The sequence below is a fragment of the Rattus norvegicus genome, chromosome 5, assembly GCF_021556685.1.
Source record: "Rattus norvegicus strain SHRSP/BbbUtx chromosome 5, alternate assembly SHRSP_T2T, whole genome shotgun sequence".
NCBI lineage: Eukaryota > Metazoa > Chordata > Mammalia > Rodentia > Muridae > Rattus > Rattus norvegicus.
In genome coordinates, this window is record NC_141538.1 from 58,005,327 (window position 1) to 58,019,478 (window position 14,152).

Consider the following 14,152-nt stretch of genomic DNA (forward strand, 5'->3'; position numbering starts at 1 on the left):
ACAGTGCTCAATCTGAAGACTAGCTGAAAGCATCCTCTTCTGTAGCAGTAAGGCTTTCACAGAGTCTCTCAGGAGGCATCCATATCTGGTTCCTGTCAGCAAACACTTCTTGGCATCAGCAATAGTAACTGGGTTTGGTGTCAGCATATGGGAAGGATCCCAAGGTAGGGCAGTCTCTGGATAGCCTTTTCTTCAGTCCCTGTTCCACTTTTTCTTCTTATATTTCCTCCTGTGAGTATTTTGTTCTCCATTCTAAGAAGAACTGAAACATTTTTATTTTGGTGTTCCTTGAATTTCATGTGATCTGTGAATTTTTCTTAGGTATTACAAGGTCTTAGGATAAATTCCACTTATCACTGAGTGCATACCATGTGTGTTCTTTTGGAACTGGGTTGTCTCACTCAGGATGATTTTTCGTGTTGCACCCATTTACATAAAATTTCATGAAGTCAGTGTTTTTAATAGATGAGTAGTACTCCATAGTGTATATGTACTGCATTTTCTGAATCCATTCATCTGTTGAAGGACATCTATGTTGTTTCCAGCTTCTGGCTATTATAAATAAGGTTGCTATGAACATAGTGGATCATTGGTACTTGATATATGTTGGAGCATCTTTTGGATATATGTCCAAAAATGGTATACCTGGGTCCTTTGGGTAGTACTATGTCCAATTTTCTGAAGAATCTCCAGACTGATTTCCAGGTGTTTGTACTAGCTTATAATCTCACCAATAATGGAGTAGTGTTCCTCTTTCTCCACATCCTCACCAGCATCTACTCACACTTGAATGTTTAATCATAGCTATTCTAACCAGTGTGAGGTGGAATCTCAGAGATTTTATGATTTGCATTTACCTGATGACTACAGTTGTTGAACATTTCTTTAGGTGCTTCTCAGCCACTTGATATTCCTCAGCTGAGAATTCTTTTGTTATCCCTGTAGCCCATTTTTAAATAATAGTATTATTGGATTCTCTGGAGTATAGCTTATATATATATATATATATATATATATATATATATATATATATATATATATATAATGTGTGTGTATGTGTGTGTGTGTGTGTGTGTGTGTATGGGATATTAGCCCACTATCAGATGTAAGATTGGTAAAGATCTTTTCCGAATCTGTTGTACTACTGACAGACTCCTTTGCCTTACAGAAGCTTTGTGATTTTTATGAGGACCCATTTGTTCTTTCTTGAATTTAGAGCATAGCCACTAATATTCTGTTCAGGAAATTTTCCCCTAAACTGATGTGTTTGTGACTCTTCCCCACTTTATCTACTATTTACTATTTTTAATTTGCATTTTAAATGTTATTCCTTTATCCTGTTTCCAATCCATAACAACCTATTGCATCCCCCTCCACTGCTATGTTGTGTTCCATTTCCCCAACCAACTCTTTGGGTAATGGTTTAGTCCCTGGGAGCTATGGGTGGCTAATATTGTTCTTATGGGTTTGCAAGCCAGTCCAGGTCCTTCAATCCTTTCTCTAATTCCCATGGGGACCTTATTCTTAGTGAAATGTTTTGATACTAGCATTTGCCTCTGTATTTGTTACACTCTGGCTGAGCCTCTCAGAAGACAGCAATATCAGGCTCCTTTCAGCATGCACTTCTCTTCTCGGCTACATCAATATTGTCTAGTTTTTGTGGATTTGTTTGTGTGTGTGTGTGTGTGTGTGTGTGTGTGTGTGTGTGTGTGTGTGTGTATGTGTGTGTGTGTGTGTGTGTGTGTGTGTGTGTGTGTGTGTGTGTATGCTGTATACCCATGTGGGTCAGGCTCTGAATAACCAATCCTTTAGTCTCTGCTCCAAACCTTGTCTCCATATACCCCCTATGAATATTTTGTTCCCCCTTTTAAGAAGGTCTGAAGAAAATTTGGTTTTCTTTCTTCTTGAGCTTCATGTGGTCTATGGACTGTATCTTGAGCTTTGTGGTTAAATTCCTACATCAGTGAGTACATACCATGTGTGTTTCTCTATGATTGGGTTACCACACTCAGGATGATATTCTCTTGTTCAATCCATTTGCCTATGAATTTCATGAAGTCGTTGTTTATGACAGCTGTGTAGTACACCATTGTGTAGATATACCACAATTTCTGTATCCATTCCTCTATCAAAGGGCATCTGGGCTCTTTTCAGCTTCTGGTTATTATAAATAAGGCTACTATGAACATAGTGGAGCATGTGTTTTGCTGTATGTTGTTGCACTATTTGGATATGTGCCCAGGAGTAGTATAGTAGGGTCCTCAGTTAGTGCAATGTCCAGTTTTCTGAGGAGCCTCCAGACTGATATTCAGGGTAATTGTATCATCTTGAAATCCCACACACAATGGAGAAGCATTCCTCTTTCTCCACATCCTTGTCAGCATCTGTTGTTACATGAGTTTTTGAGCTTAGATATTCTGACTGGTGAAATATCAGGGTTGTTTTGATTTGCATTTCCATGATCACTCAGGATAGTGAACATTTATTTAGGTACTTCTCAGTAATTCTATATTCTTCAGCTGAAAATTCTTTGCTTAGCTCTATATCCCATTTTTAATAGGGTTATTTGGCTCTCTGAAGTCTTACTCCTTGAGTTATTTGAATATACTGATATTAGCCCTCTTTAGGATGTAGGAATGGTAAAGATCTTTTCCCAATCTGTGGTTTGCTCTTTTGTCCTAACCACAGTGTCCTTTGCCTTACAGAAGCTTTGCAGTTTTATGAGATCCCATTTGTTGATTCTTGATCTTAGAGCATAAGCAATTGGTGTTTTGTTCAGGAGATTTTCCCCAGTGCCCATGTGTTCGAGGCTCTTCCTCATTTTCTCTTCTATTAGTTTGAGTGTATCTGGTTTTATGTGGAGGTTCTTGATCCACTTGGACTTAAGCTGTGTACAAGGCAATAGTGAATGGGTTGATTTGCATTCTTCTACATGCTAACCTCCAGTTGAATCAGCACCATTTGTTGAAAATGCTATCTTTTTTTCCATTGGATGGTTGTAGCTACTTTGTCAAAGATCAAGTGACCAAAAGTGTATTGGGTTCATTTATGGGTCTTCAATTCTATTGCATTGATCTATATGCCTGTCTTTGCGCTAATACCATACTTTTTTATGACTATTTCTCTGTAATACTACTTGAGGTCAGGAATGGTGATTTCCCCTAGAAGTTTTTTATTGTTGAGAATAGTTTTCATTATCCTGGGTTTCTTGTTATTCCAAATGAATTTGCAAATAGCTCTTTCTAACACTATGAAGAATTGAGTTGCAATTAGGTGTAGATTGCATTGAATCTGTAGGTTGCTTTTGCAAAATGGCTATTCTTATATATTAATCTTGCCATTCCATGAGCATGGGAGGTCTTTCCCTCTTCTGAGATCATTTTCAATTTTTTTCTTCAAAGACTTGAAGGTCTTGTCATACAGAACTTTCATTTGCTTGGTTAGAGTCACACCAAGATATTTTATGTTGTTTGTGTCTATTGTGAGGTATATCATTTCTCTAATTTCTTTCTCAGCTTGTTCATCCTCAGAATAGAGAAAGGCAACCAATTTGATCGAGTTAATTTATACCCAGCCACTTTGCTGAAGTTGTTTATCAGGCATGGTAGTTCTTGGTGGAACTTTTTCATGTCACTTAGTTAAGCTATCATATCATCTGCAAATAGTGATATTTTGATTTGTTTCTTTCCAATCTGTATCCCTTCACCTAATCTTATTGGATTGCTCTGGCTATGACTTTGAGTATTATATTAAATAAGTAGGAGAGAGTGGGCAGCCTTGTATAGTCCCTGGGATTTCTTCAACTTTTTCTCCATTTAGTTTAATGTTGGCTAGTGGCTTGCTATATTGTATATTGCTTTCACTATGTTTAGGTATAGGAATTTAATTTCTGATATTTCCAAGACTTTTACCATGACTTGATGTTGAATTTTGTCAAATGATTTCTCAGCATCTAATAAGATGGTTATCTGTTTATTTTTTTCCCTTTGAGTTTGTTTACATGGTAGGTTACATTAATGGCTTTTCATATATTGAACCATCCCTGCATCACTGAGATGAACACTACTTAATCATGATGGATGATCCTTTTGATCTGTTCTTGGACTTGGTTAGAGACAATTTTATTGAGTATTTTTGTATCTATATTCATAAGGGAAATTAGTCTGAAGTTCTCTTTCTGTGTTGAGTTTTTCTGTGGTTTAGTGAGAAGCATTATTGTGGCTTCATAGAGGGAATTGGGTAGCATTTGTTTTGTTTCTATTTCATGAAATAGTTAACACACTATGGGTATTAGGTTTTCTATGAAGATCTAATAGAATTCTGAACTAAACCCTTCTGGTCCAGGGCTTTGTTTTGGTTGATACACTTTTAATAACTGCTTCTATTTCTTTAGGAGTTATGGGACTATTTCAATGGTTAATCTGATTGTTTTAAACTTCGGTATCTGGCATTTGTCTAGAAAATTGTTCATTTTATCCAGATTTTTTCAGTTTTGTTCAATATAGACACGTATTGTAGGACCTGATGATTTTTTGAATTTCCTCAGATTCTGTTGTTATGTCTCCCTTTTCATTTCTGAGTTTGTTAATTTGGATACTCTCTCTGTGCCTTCTGATTAGTCTGGCTAAGGGTTTATCTATCTTGTTGACTTTCTCAAAAAACCGGCTCCTGCTTTTATTGATTCCTTGCATAGTCTTTTTTGTTTCTACTTGTTTGATTTCAGCTCTGAGTTTGTTTATTTCCTGACTTCTACTCATTCTGGGTGTATTTCCTTGTTTTTGTTCTTGAGCTTTTATGTGTGCTGTCAAGCTGCTAATATATGCTCTCTCCCATTTATTTTTGGAGACACTCAAAGCTATGAATTTTCCTCTTTGTACTGCTTTCAATGTGTCCCATAACTTTGGGTATGTTGATCCTTCATTTTTATTAAATTCTATAAAGTCTTGATTTTCTTTCTGTATTTCTTCCTTGAACAAGTTATTATTGAGTATATTATTGTTCAACTTCAATGTATATGTGAGCTTTCTGTTGTTATTTTTGTTATTAAATACCAGTCATAGTGGTGATCTGATAGGATGCATGGAATTATTTCAATCTTCTTGTATCGGTTGAAGCCTGTTTTGTGACTTATCATGTGGTCAATTTTCAGACAAGGTACCATGAGGTGCTGAGAAGAAGTTATAGTCTTTTGTTTTAGGATGAAATATTCTATAAATATCTGATAAATACATTTGGTTCATAACTTCTGTTAATTTCTCAATGTCTTTATTTAGTTTCTGTTTCCATTAAAAGTCCCTTGATGAGAGTTTGGTGCTGAAATCTCCCACTATTATTGTGTTAGGTGCGATGTGTGCTTTGAGCTTTGGTAAGGTTTCTTTTATCAATGTAGATTCCCATGCATATGGAGCATAAATACTCAGAATTGAGAGTTCATCTTGGTGGAATTTTCCTTTGATGAATATGGAGTTTCCTTCTTTGTCTTTTTTAATAAATTTGGATTGAATATTAATTTTATTTGATATTTGAATTGCTATTCCAGATATTAGGCTTCTTGTATCTTTATGGGCATTTGTTCCTTTAGGTTAGGGAAGTTTTATTCTATATTTTTGTTATAGATGTTTACTTGCCCTTTAAGTTCGGTGTCTTTGATCTCTTCTATACCTATTATCCTTAAGATTGATCTTCTCATTGTGTCCTGGATTTCCTGGATGTTTTGGGTTAGGATTTTTTTTTGCATTTTACACGATCTTTGATGGTTGTATTAATGTTTTCTATATTATCTTCTGCCCCTGAGAAGAGAGTGAACAGGTCCTACAGCTCTCTGTACCCAAATCCCATTATGAAGAGAGCTGGATGCTCAGAAGTGCTAACAATCCTGAGAGCTCAGGATAGACTCCCATCTCTGATCACATTCTAGGCCCAAGAGGAATCTGCTTAGTGCCATCTGGAGACTGGAATCTAGGAATAGTCAGGGGCAGGACCCTTCTGGTTTCTGCCTGTGCTAAGGGTCAAAAGCTAGTCACTGGTGGACCAACACACCTAAGAGCAGAGTTAAGACCAACTCTTCTGCTGAAAAATAGTTTTAAAAAAGTTTTCTTTTTTTTTGAAGTCGAAGTTATCAGTTCCTAATTTCATGTGTGTCACATAGGCATAGTATAAAACAGGTTACTGACATACAATCTAACATGCTGGTGTGCGCAGTAAAAGAAAGGTCCTAAAGCTGTACCTTTGACCCCATGGCAGTTATACAAACTTTGCAAAGGTGTCAGAAACATACGTTAAATAAAAGACTTCCTCTTCAAGAAATAATGCTGAAAGAACAAGATAATTGAATGCATAAAATTAGTATAGATCTATACTCTATACCAATGTAAATTTAACATGTGGCATAGGCCTTAGTTTAAAACATGAAACTCTGAACTGGCTATAGGTGTAGCGAAGAACACTCTTCAGGAAATAGTCATATCAAAAAGCTTTCTAAACAATAAACACAGCTGAAGAATAGATGGAAGGAAGCTGTAAAACAATCAAAGTAAATGCCAAACATTAACGAAATTATCTGCATGAAATTCCTTGCTATGTATAATATGTTTGCAAACATGAATTTTATATGGAAGGGTTTTCATCAAGCTCCATGGTTTCATTAATGAATTATCCACTGAATTAAAAGCATTTCAGGGGTTGATATAAAGGCTATTTGATAAGGTTCATGCAATTCCTGCAATAATCAGCAAAAACACATGGAAATGTCTCAAGATAATAGATTTCAAAACTAGGAGTTAGAGAACAACTGAATAAGGACATTCTATATGTCAGAGTGCCCTTCAACTAACCTTTAGCTTTAAGTTTCTACATTTGGAAGTTCTCTACGCTTTACCAGTTAACATTATCTCTTCAACATTGCAGACTATGCATAAGTGCATTTCATTCACAAGGTTTCTATAGCTTATTCAAAATTAAGATTAAAATAATTAATCTTTCAAACTTGGCATAAATAATCAATTTTTCGGTTTTCTTTATGTATTTTACATAAATAAGAAATGCTACAATTAGGAAAGCAGTATATACACAAATTAGTCTGATGTAAAAATTATTAAACTCATTGAATTTTTACACAGTTAATAAATTCATTCACGGCTAAGATCAAAAACTCAGGTGACTGCAGATGCTGGCGAGGATGTGGAGAAAGAGGAACACTCCTCCATTGTTGGTGGGATTGCAGACTGGTACAACCATTCTGGAAATCAGTCTGGAGGTTCCTCAGAAAATTGGACATTGAACGGCCTGAGGATCCAGCTATACCTCTCTTGGGCATATACCCAAAAGATGCCTCAACATATAAAAGAGACACGTGCTCCACTATGTTCATTGCAGCCTTATTTATAATAGCCAGAAAGTGGAAAGAACCCAGATGCCCTTCAACAGAGGAATGGATACAGAAAATGTGGTACATCTACACAATGGAATATTACTCAGCTATCAAAAACAACGAGTTTATGAAATTCGTAGGCAAATGGTTGGAACTGGAAAATATCATCCTGAGTGAGCTAACCCAATCACAGAAAGACATACATGGTATGCACTCATTGATAAGTGGCTATTAGCCAAATGCTTGAATTACCCTAGATCCCTAGAACAAACGAAACTCAAGACGGATGATCAAAATGTGAATGCTTCACTCCTTCTTTAAATGAGGAAAAAGAATACCCTTGGCAGGGACGGGAGAGGCAAAGATTAAAACAGAGACTGAAGGAACACCCATTCAGAGCCTGCCCCACACGTGGCCCATACATATACAGCCACCCAATTAGACAAGATGGATGAAGCTAAGAAGTGCACACCGACAGGAGCCGGATGTAGATCGCTCCTGAGAGACACAGCCAGAATACAGCAAATACAGAGGCGAATGCCAGCAGCAAACCACTGAACTGAGAATAGGTCCCCTGTTGAAGGAATCAGAGAAAGAACTGGAAGAGCTTGAAGGGGCTCGAGACCCCATATGTACAACAATGCCAAGCAACCAGAGCTTCCAGGGACTAAGCCACTACCTAAAGACTATACATGGACTGACCCTGGACTCTGACCCCATAGGTAGCAATGAATATCCTAGTAAGAGCACCAGTGGAAGGGGAAGCCCTGGGTCCTGCTAAGACTGAACCCCCAGTGAACTAGACTATGAGGGGGAGGGCGGCAATGGGGGGGAGGGTTGGGAGGGGAACTCCCATAAGGAAGGGGAGGGGGGAGGGGGATGTTTGCCCGGAAACCGGGAAAGGGAATAACACTCGAAATGTATATAAGAAATACTCAAGTTAATAAAAAAAAATCTGATAAACAAAAAAAAATAAAAAAAATAAATTCATTCACAATGAGTGTTATAGAGCTTCTCATTACATTCTATAATTTTACTATCAAATATATATTTTAGGAACAGGTCACATTCCCAGGAGCAATGGGCCAACAAAAATTGGACAACAGTGTTTTGTCTGTGTGTGCACCTTTACCTTTTGATTTTGTTTTATTGTCATAATTTTGTATTTATCTATCTCAATTTTCAAAAGTTTGCCTTTACATTTTTCAAAGAGAGTTGAAAGGAAACTATCATGAAAAATTACAGAATTATATGATGATGTTTTGCCTGAGTCTGTATCTATGCACCCCATGTACGATTCATGGCCAAAGAGGGCGTTGAGTCTGGAGCTGAAGTTAAGATGATTCTGTACCTCCATATGTTCAAGTTCAAGGTCTTCTGAATGATTTTTCAAATATTATTCATTTTTTAGTCTTCTCCTCATCCCCAGTATTCTTAACTAATATCTCACAATCCAACCATTCTCTACTCAATGAAAGGAAGCAACCAACAAGAACTTTGGTATTTCATGATGTCACTGGAATAAATTCTGCAGCTTCTCAAATTAATTTCCTTGCATTTTTATTACATTGCATTTATTTTCTTTTCTCTCAGAACATTTTTTTCTTCTTATCCGCCCAGTAATTTCAATTGCTTTACTTGACATTATCATGAGTTAATCTTTTGATCAAGATTTGAAGAGTTTTGGAATAACTGCACACCAGAATGACAGATTCCAGTTTCAATAAATAATAACTGTGAACCAGTTTATGTTATATTTTATAGAAAACTCAGTTTTTTCCCATTTCTTTTTCTGTCTCTGTGCCTGCCACTATATTTTCCTAACAAAAAATATGTTGGAATCCCTGTCCTTGGATGCTCTACTGAAGCAACTGACCTCTTGTAGGCACTCAGTCCCCATCAAGAGAGAACCACATGTCCTTCCTTTCTTTATCCCTGTGAAAGTGGAATATACACATGGCAGTAATATCCCTGGTGAAAATGAACCCTCTTTTTCAGCACTTATTTCCAGAAACTCATCCATTTTCTTATTAGTCTGCTTTTCAACTTCCTAAGCATTGTTGCTATAAATCTTATTCCCAATTTCTTCTGATGTTGATGCCTTAATTAAATATATTTCCTATGCCCATGTCAGATTTTCACAGGTAAAAAAAAAATTAGTACATACCCCATCATAGTTTCTTTATAAAATACTATATTTTATTTTGGATAACAGATGTTATGTAAATGAATACAGTCGGGGTAGAGAGGTTATGACAATGGTTCTATCAAAAATTCAGAGTAAGCTTATACATTTTAGCAAATATTATAAATCCTTATATTAGCATTCACCTGTTAAATAATAATTTAAAATTTATATCACAGTTGAGTTGACAGCTTTACCTTCTTGCTACCTATATATTTTTGACATTCATGACTTCCACTGAATAGTTTTCCAGTAGAAAACTTTTTATTGAATGTATACTGTCTGTGTGTTAGTTTAATATAATTGTGGAGGGTAAAATATGTCACTAATTTACAGGTTCCTAGCATATATTAACTATCTACTACTCATTGACAATAACAGAACTCTAGTAAGAATCTATACTATTGAGAACACAATGTAGTTTTGTAGAAATTCTTGTCTATTCTCAAGAGGTTTGAATACACGTGCAATAGCCAGAGATTTTTAACTGGGATGTATGGGGGAGTGAATAACTAGAGAAATTAGTGATCATAGATTAGGTAAACAGGCAGGTAAGAAAGATTTTAATAATATTCAAATACTTCTGCATTCAGTTTATTCTATGATAGATGGATTTAATGAACTTAAATTCTCACAATGGTGCCCCAAAGACTTTACACATTGGTTTATTTCTCCCAGTAACCTTCCCTTGTTTCTGTCTGTAGCAAGTTTCTGTAAAGTTTCAGAACTATAATCATAACTTCTTTTTCTAACTTTTGTTGGTGCCATTTATTTGTTTGTTTGACAATTCTTAGTATAAAATTACCCTTTATTTTAAATTAACTTTTATATATGTGACCATTATATCTTGGCCCCACTAATGTTGCATTCAGAATTAAGACACATATTAGATACTTGCCACTCTAATCCTGGAGAGAAGAAAGTTTTCCTGACACTGCATTGTTGTGCTAGTTGTGATGGGAACAATAAAACTGTCTGTTAGCAGCTGAAGCACTTGGGAGTTTGGGCCTTGAACCTTGCCTGGGTAACAGAGTAGGGCTGGTCCTGGTCGAGAGGACAACCCAGAGAGTGAAGAAGAGCAATCCCCACCATTAATTAGCTGTGAAGTGGTCTGCGGAAGGGGGTGATATCCTCCCCTTCTCCTCTCTTGCTCCCTGAGGATGCTGATATTGTTCTTATGGATGTGATGAGAGTGGGAAAGCTAACTCTGCCTCTTGCTAGCTGTAGCACTCAGAAGAGTTGGCCCAGACCTCTCACCTTGGGCGACACAGTACAGCTTTGTTGGGGAACCACAGGTGAGCCATCCCTGAGGATGTGAGACAAGAGAACTGTCACAATCCCTCACAAATTATGAAAATAGGCCCTGTACCTTAACTAGGCAGCAGAGTGGAGCAGGCTGTGGAGGTGTAGGGGTGGGTGTTGTTCCTGGATGGCACGAAAGCAGGAGAGTTGACCCCGACTCCTGCCAGGGCTCTACTGGTTGGGGTATCTGGAACATTGCAGGAGAGCTCATGCTATTCATGAGGAAATGAGAACACTGGTCCAGATCTATCAGCTTTAGATCCAGTGGTCTGAAGTGACCCACCTCCAAAACTATATCGTCATTGAACAATTGAGACAGTGAAAGGGCCTGTCTTGTTGGTCCAAAGCTGCAAGATCTCTATAACACAGGGCAACAACAGGATAACGAGGATAACTTGGAATGGATCCCAGTGAGGATAAAATATTGAGGGTATCATGGAAGCCAGAGACCTCAAAGCAGACCATGATTCATTGCAATAGGTATTTGCAAGTGAAAATATGTGAACAGAGGATTATATTATGGAACACATTGTGACATTCTACAGCTTCCATGATTAAATGCTTTTCTATGCATTTCTTGTAGTTGTTATTGCTCTTGTTGTGGTGGTGCTGGTAGTGGTGCTACTATAGACTTTGTATGAGTATTTGTGTTTTAATAATCTATCAAAAGTTTTAAAAAATGTGATGGGTAATGTGCAGTCTATTTTTAGGAATATCCTGTTGAATTGTTAGTAGTTGATTACTGGAGACTATAGGAGATCTTGCACTCTTTCTTGGTCACAAGGATAGATTTAAATCACCTGTTTTTAATAATCACAGTACACTTTCTCTGTTAGACAGTGACCCTTCCATTTCCCATAAGCTCAGAATATGAAAACACTCTTTCAGTGTTGTAATAGTAATCTCATAGATGGAATAGAAAGCAATTTGAGTTTGAAATTGAAATCTGAAACTCAAGTAGGCTTTTGTCTGAATAGTAGTCCACAAGTTGTCATAATATATTATACTTTGAAATAATTCTTGTAGTATTATTCGTTTGATACCTTGAAAAGCTAAAAACAGGAAAAAATGCCATTAATTGAATGAAGAACATGAGAATTCTACATAAGGCATTGAGAATTTCAGGAAAGAAGTGATTACTGGTTTTACTATGCTTAGCTGTCCACTAAACATTTAGAAAAGATGCATTATTGATGCTCCAGTTACCTTTCAATGAAAGAGAGACAATAATATTTACCTCTGATGATATCAAGAAGGAACAACTTACTTTTAAGTAAGGTTGGCTTGCTCCACAAGTCCCCTGGGGTTATGTAAAATAATTAGGAACTGAAATGATTAATTAGTGGCTTCATGGTTTCGAGCCCATGATTTTTTTTTTGGGGTTCTTTTTTTCGGAGCTGGGGACCGAACCCAGGGCCTTGCGCTTCCTAGGCAAGCGCTCTACCACTGAGCTAAATCCCCAACCCCGAGCCCATGATTTTATTGCTAAATTATAAAGTTATTGGCTTTTTTGAGCTAAAAAGCTCTAAATTATTCATTTAAAATATTTAGTTATTACTATTGTTTGTATATAGTTTGCATTTGTAAGTGTGGGTACATGTCATGGATTATACATGGAGGTCAAAGTAAAATTTTATGTAATAGCTTGTCTTCTTCTGTCATGGGATTCAAGGATTGTTGATTGTATGCCTTAGCTATATACACATGATTCATTTATTATACAAAATTTCCTTCTTAGTGTGCTATTTTTGTGTTTATTAAGGTGGATGCTGTCATAATATTGTTCACTATGTTAAATATATACAACTTAATTCATGGATTAGGTATATAGAACTCTTTCCTTTTTTGTCCAAGATACTCAAGGGTTGAAAATATAAAATAATAGTTTGATACTTTGATGAACAAACTGTATCAAGCTCATTTAAAGTTGTAATAATGATATTTAAATGACCTATAACCCAACTTTGCTCAGAGACCTTTCCTTTTCCCATCTTTGCATCTGACACTTCCTTTAGAATTATTTATGTCTTCACTTTGTTGGTCTAAATTACAGCGAAAAATGAAAAGTAATATTGACTTCAATTATTTATATGAGCCACTATCCAGTAAGTGCAACACAGATACATTTTTAACATTGCTGATTCTTCCAACATGTATGATGAAGTTCTCTTAAATACCATTGACAGAAAAGCAGACATTTTGTCTCCTGTAATATGTTCTGGTGAATTTTCAATGGTTGGCACTTTTCTTGAACTATTTCAAATACCAATTTACTTTTGATCAAGATATAAAGTTGAAAGCTTTTTCTGAGAATTTTACATAAGAGCTAATCACAAATAGTTTCACCAAAAATTTATGTAAAATTTTATATTTATTAATTTTATATGTTGTATAATTTAACAATCCGTTTTATATACAACATAAAATTTTATCCTGTCAATGGATTTGTGATAGAAATATTTCTGGTGTTATTTTCAAATTTTGGACAAGTTTACTGACCACAGCAGTTTCAATATAAATATTATAGCTCAGAATTTAGAAAACTACACATTCTCAAAAGTCTTAAAACTCTCATTATATTAAATGTTTGTCACATGATTGTATTGTATATATTTTATCATAAGTTTCATAAGTTTGTAAATACTCATGGAACATGAGAGGCAAGGATAGGACTTGCTTGGACTCCATACTGTCAACATACTATATTTCACAACATAAAATTGTCACTAAAGCTACTAATCAATTTAGAGTAGTAACACCATGAAATGTTCATAACATATGGACAGCATGAAACATTCTAATATCTAGTAGTATTGAATGTTCACTAAATCGTAATAACCTAATATTTTTGTACTACAAATGCAATGTTCAGAGAAATTTACCTGAGCTTCCATTTTATTCTGTAAAGTTAAATTTAGTGATTAAAGACTTTCTGTAACAGAAGCATGCAGTGTGTAGGATTAAAGATAGTGTGGATCCTTTTACTGTAATAGGACAATCAATCTTTGTTTTCTTTCCTTCGAGAGAACTGCCTGTTAGAGTCTTACTGTGGGGATGGGCTTAAATGAGGTCAGTGTTCATACCAGATTTTTTCACTTCAGTGTCTTAAACTGCTGGGAAGCAATTTTGGTAAACACACCATCTTAAACACTGCATTCTGAGTTGGCTCAATACAGGAAAGATTCGCAGATTGAAACGATCAATAGAAAAGCAGCAGGTGAGTTGGCAGTGCCTGCTAATCCTCCTCCAAGTTTCAAGAAAGCTCATATCAGTGAGAAAGACAGCAACAGCAAAAT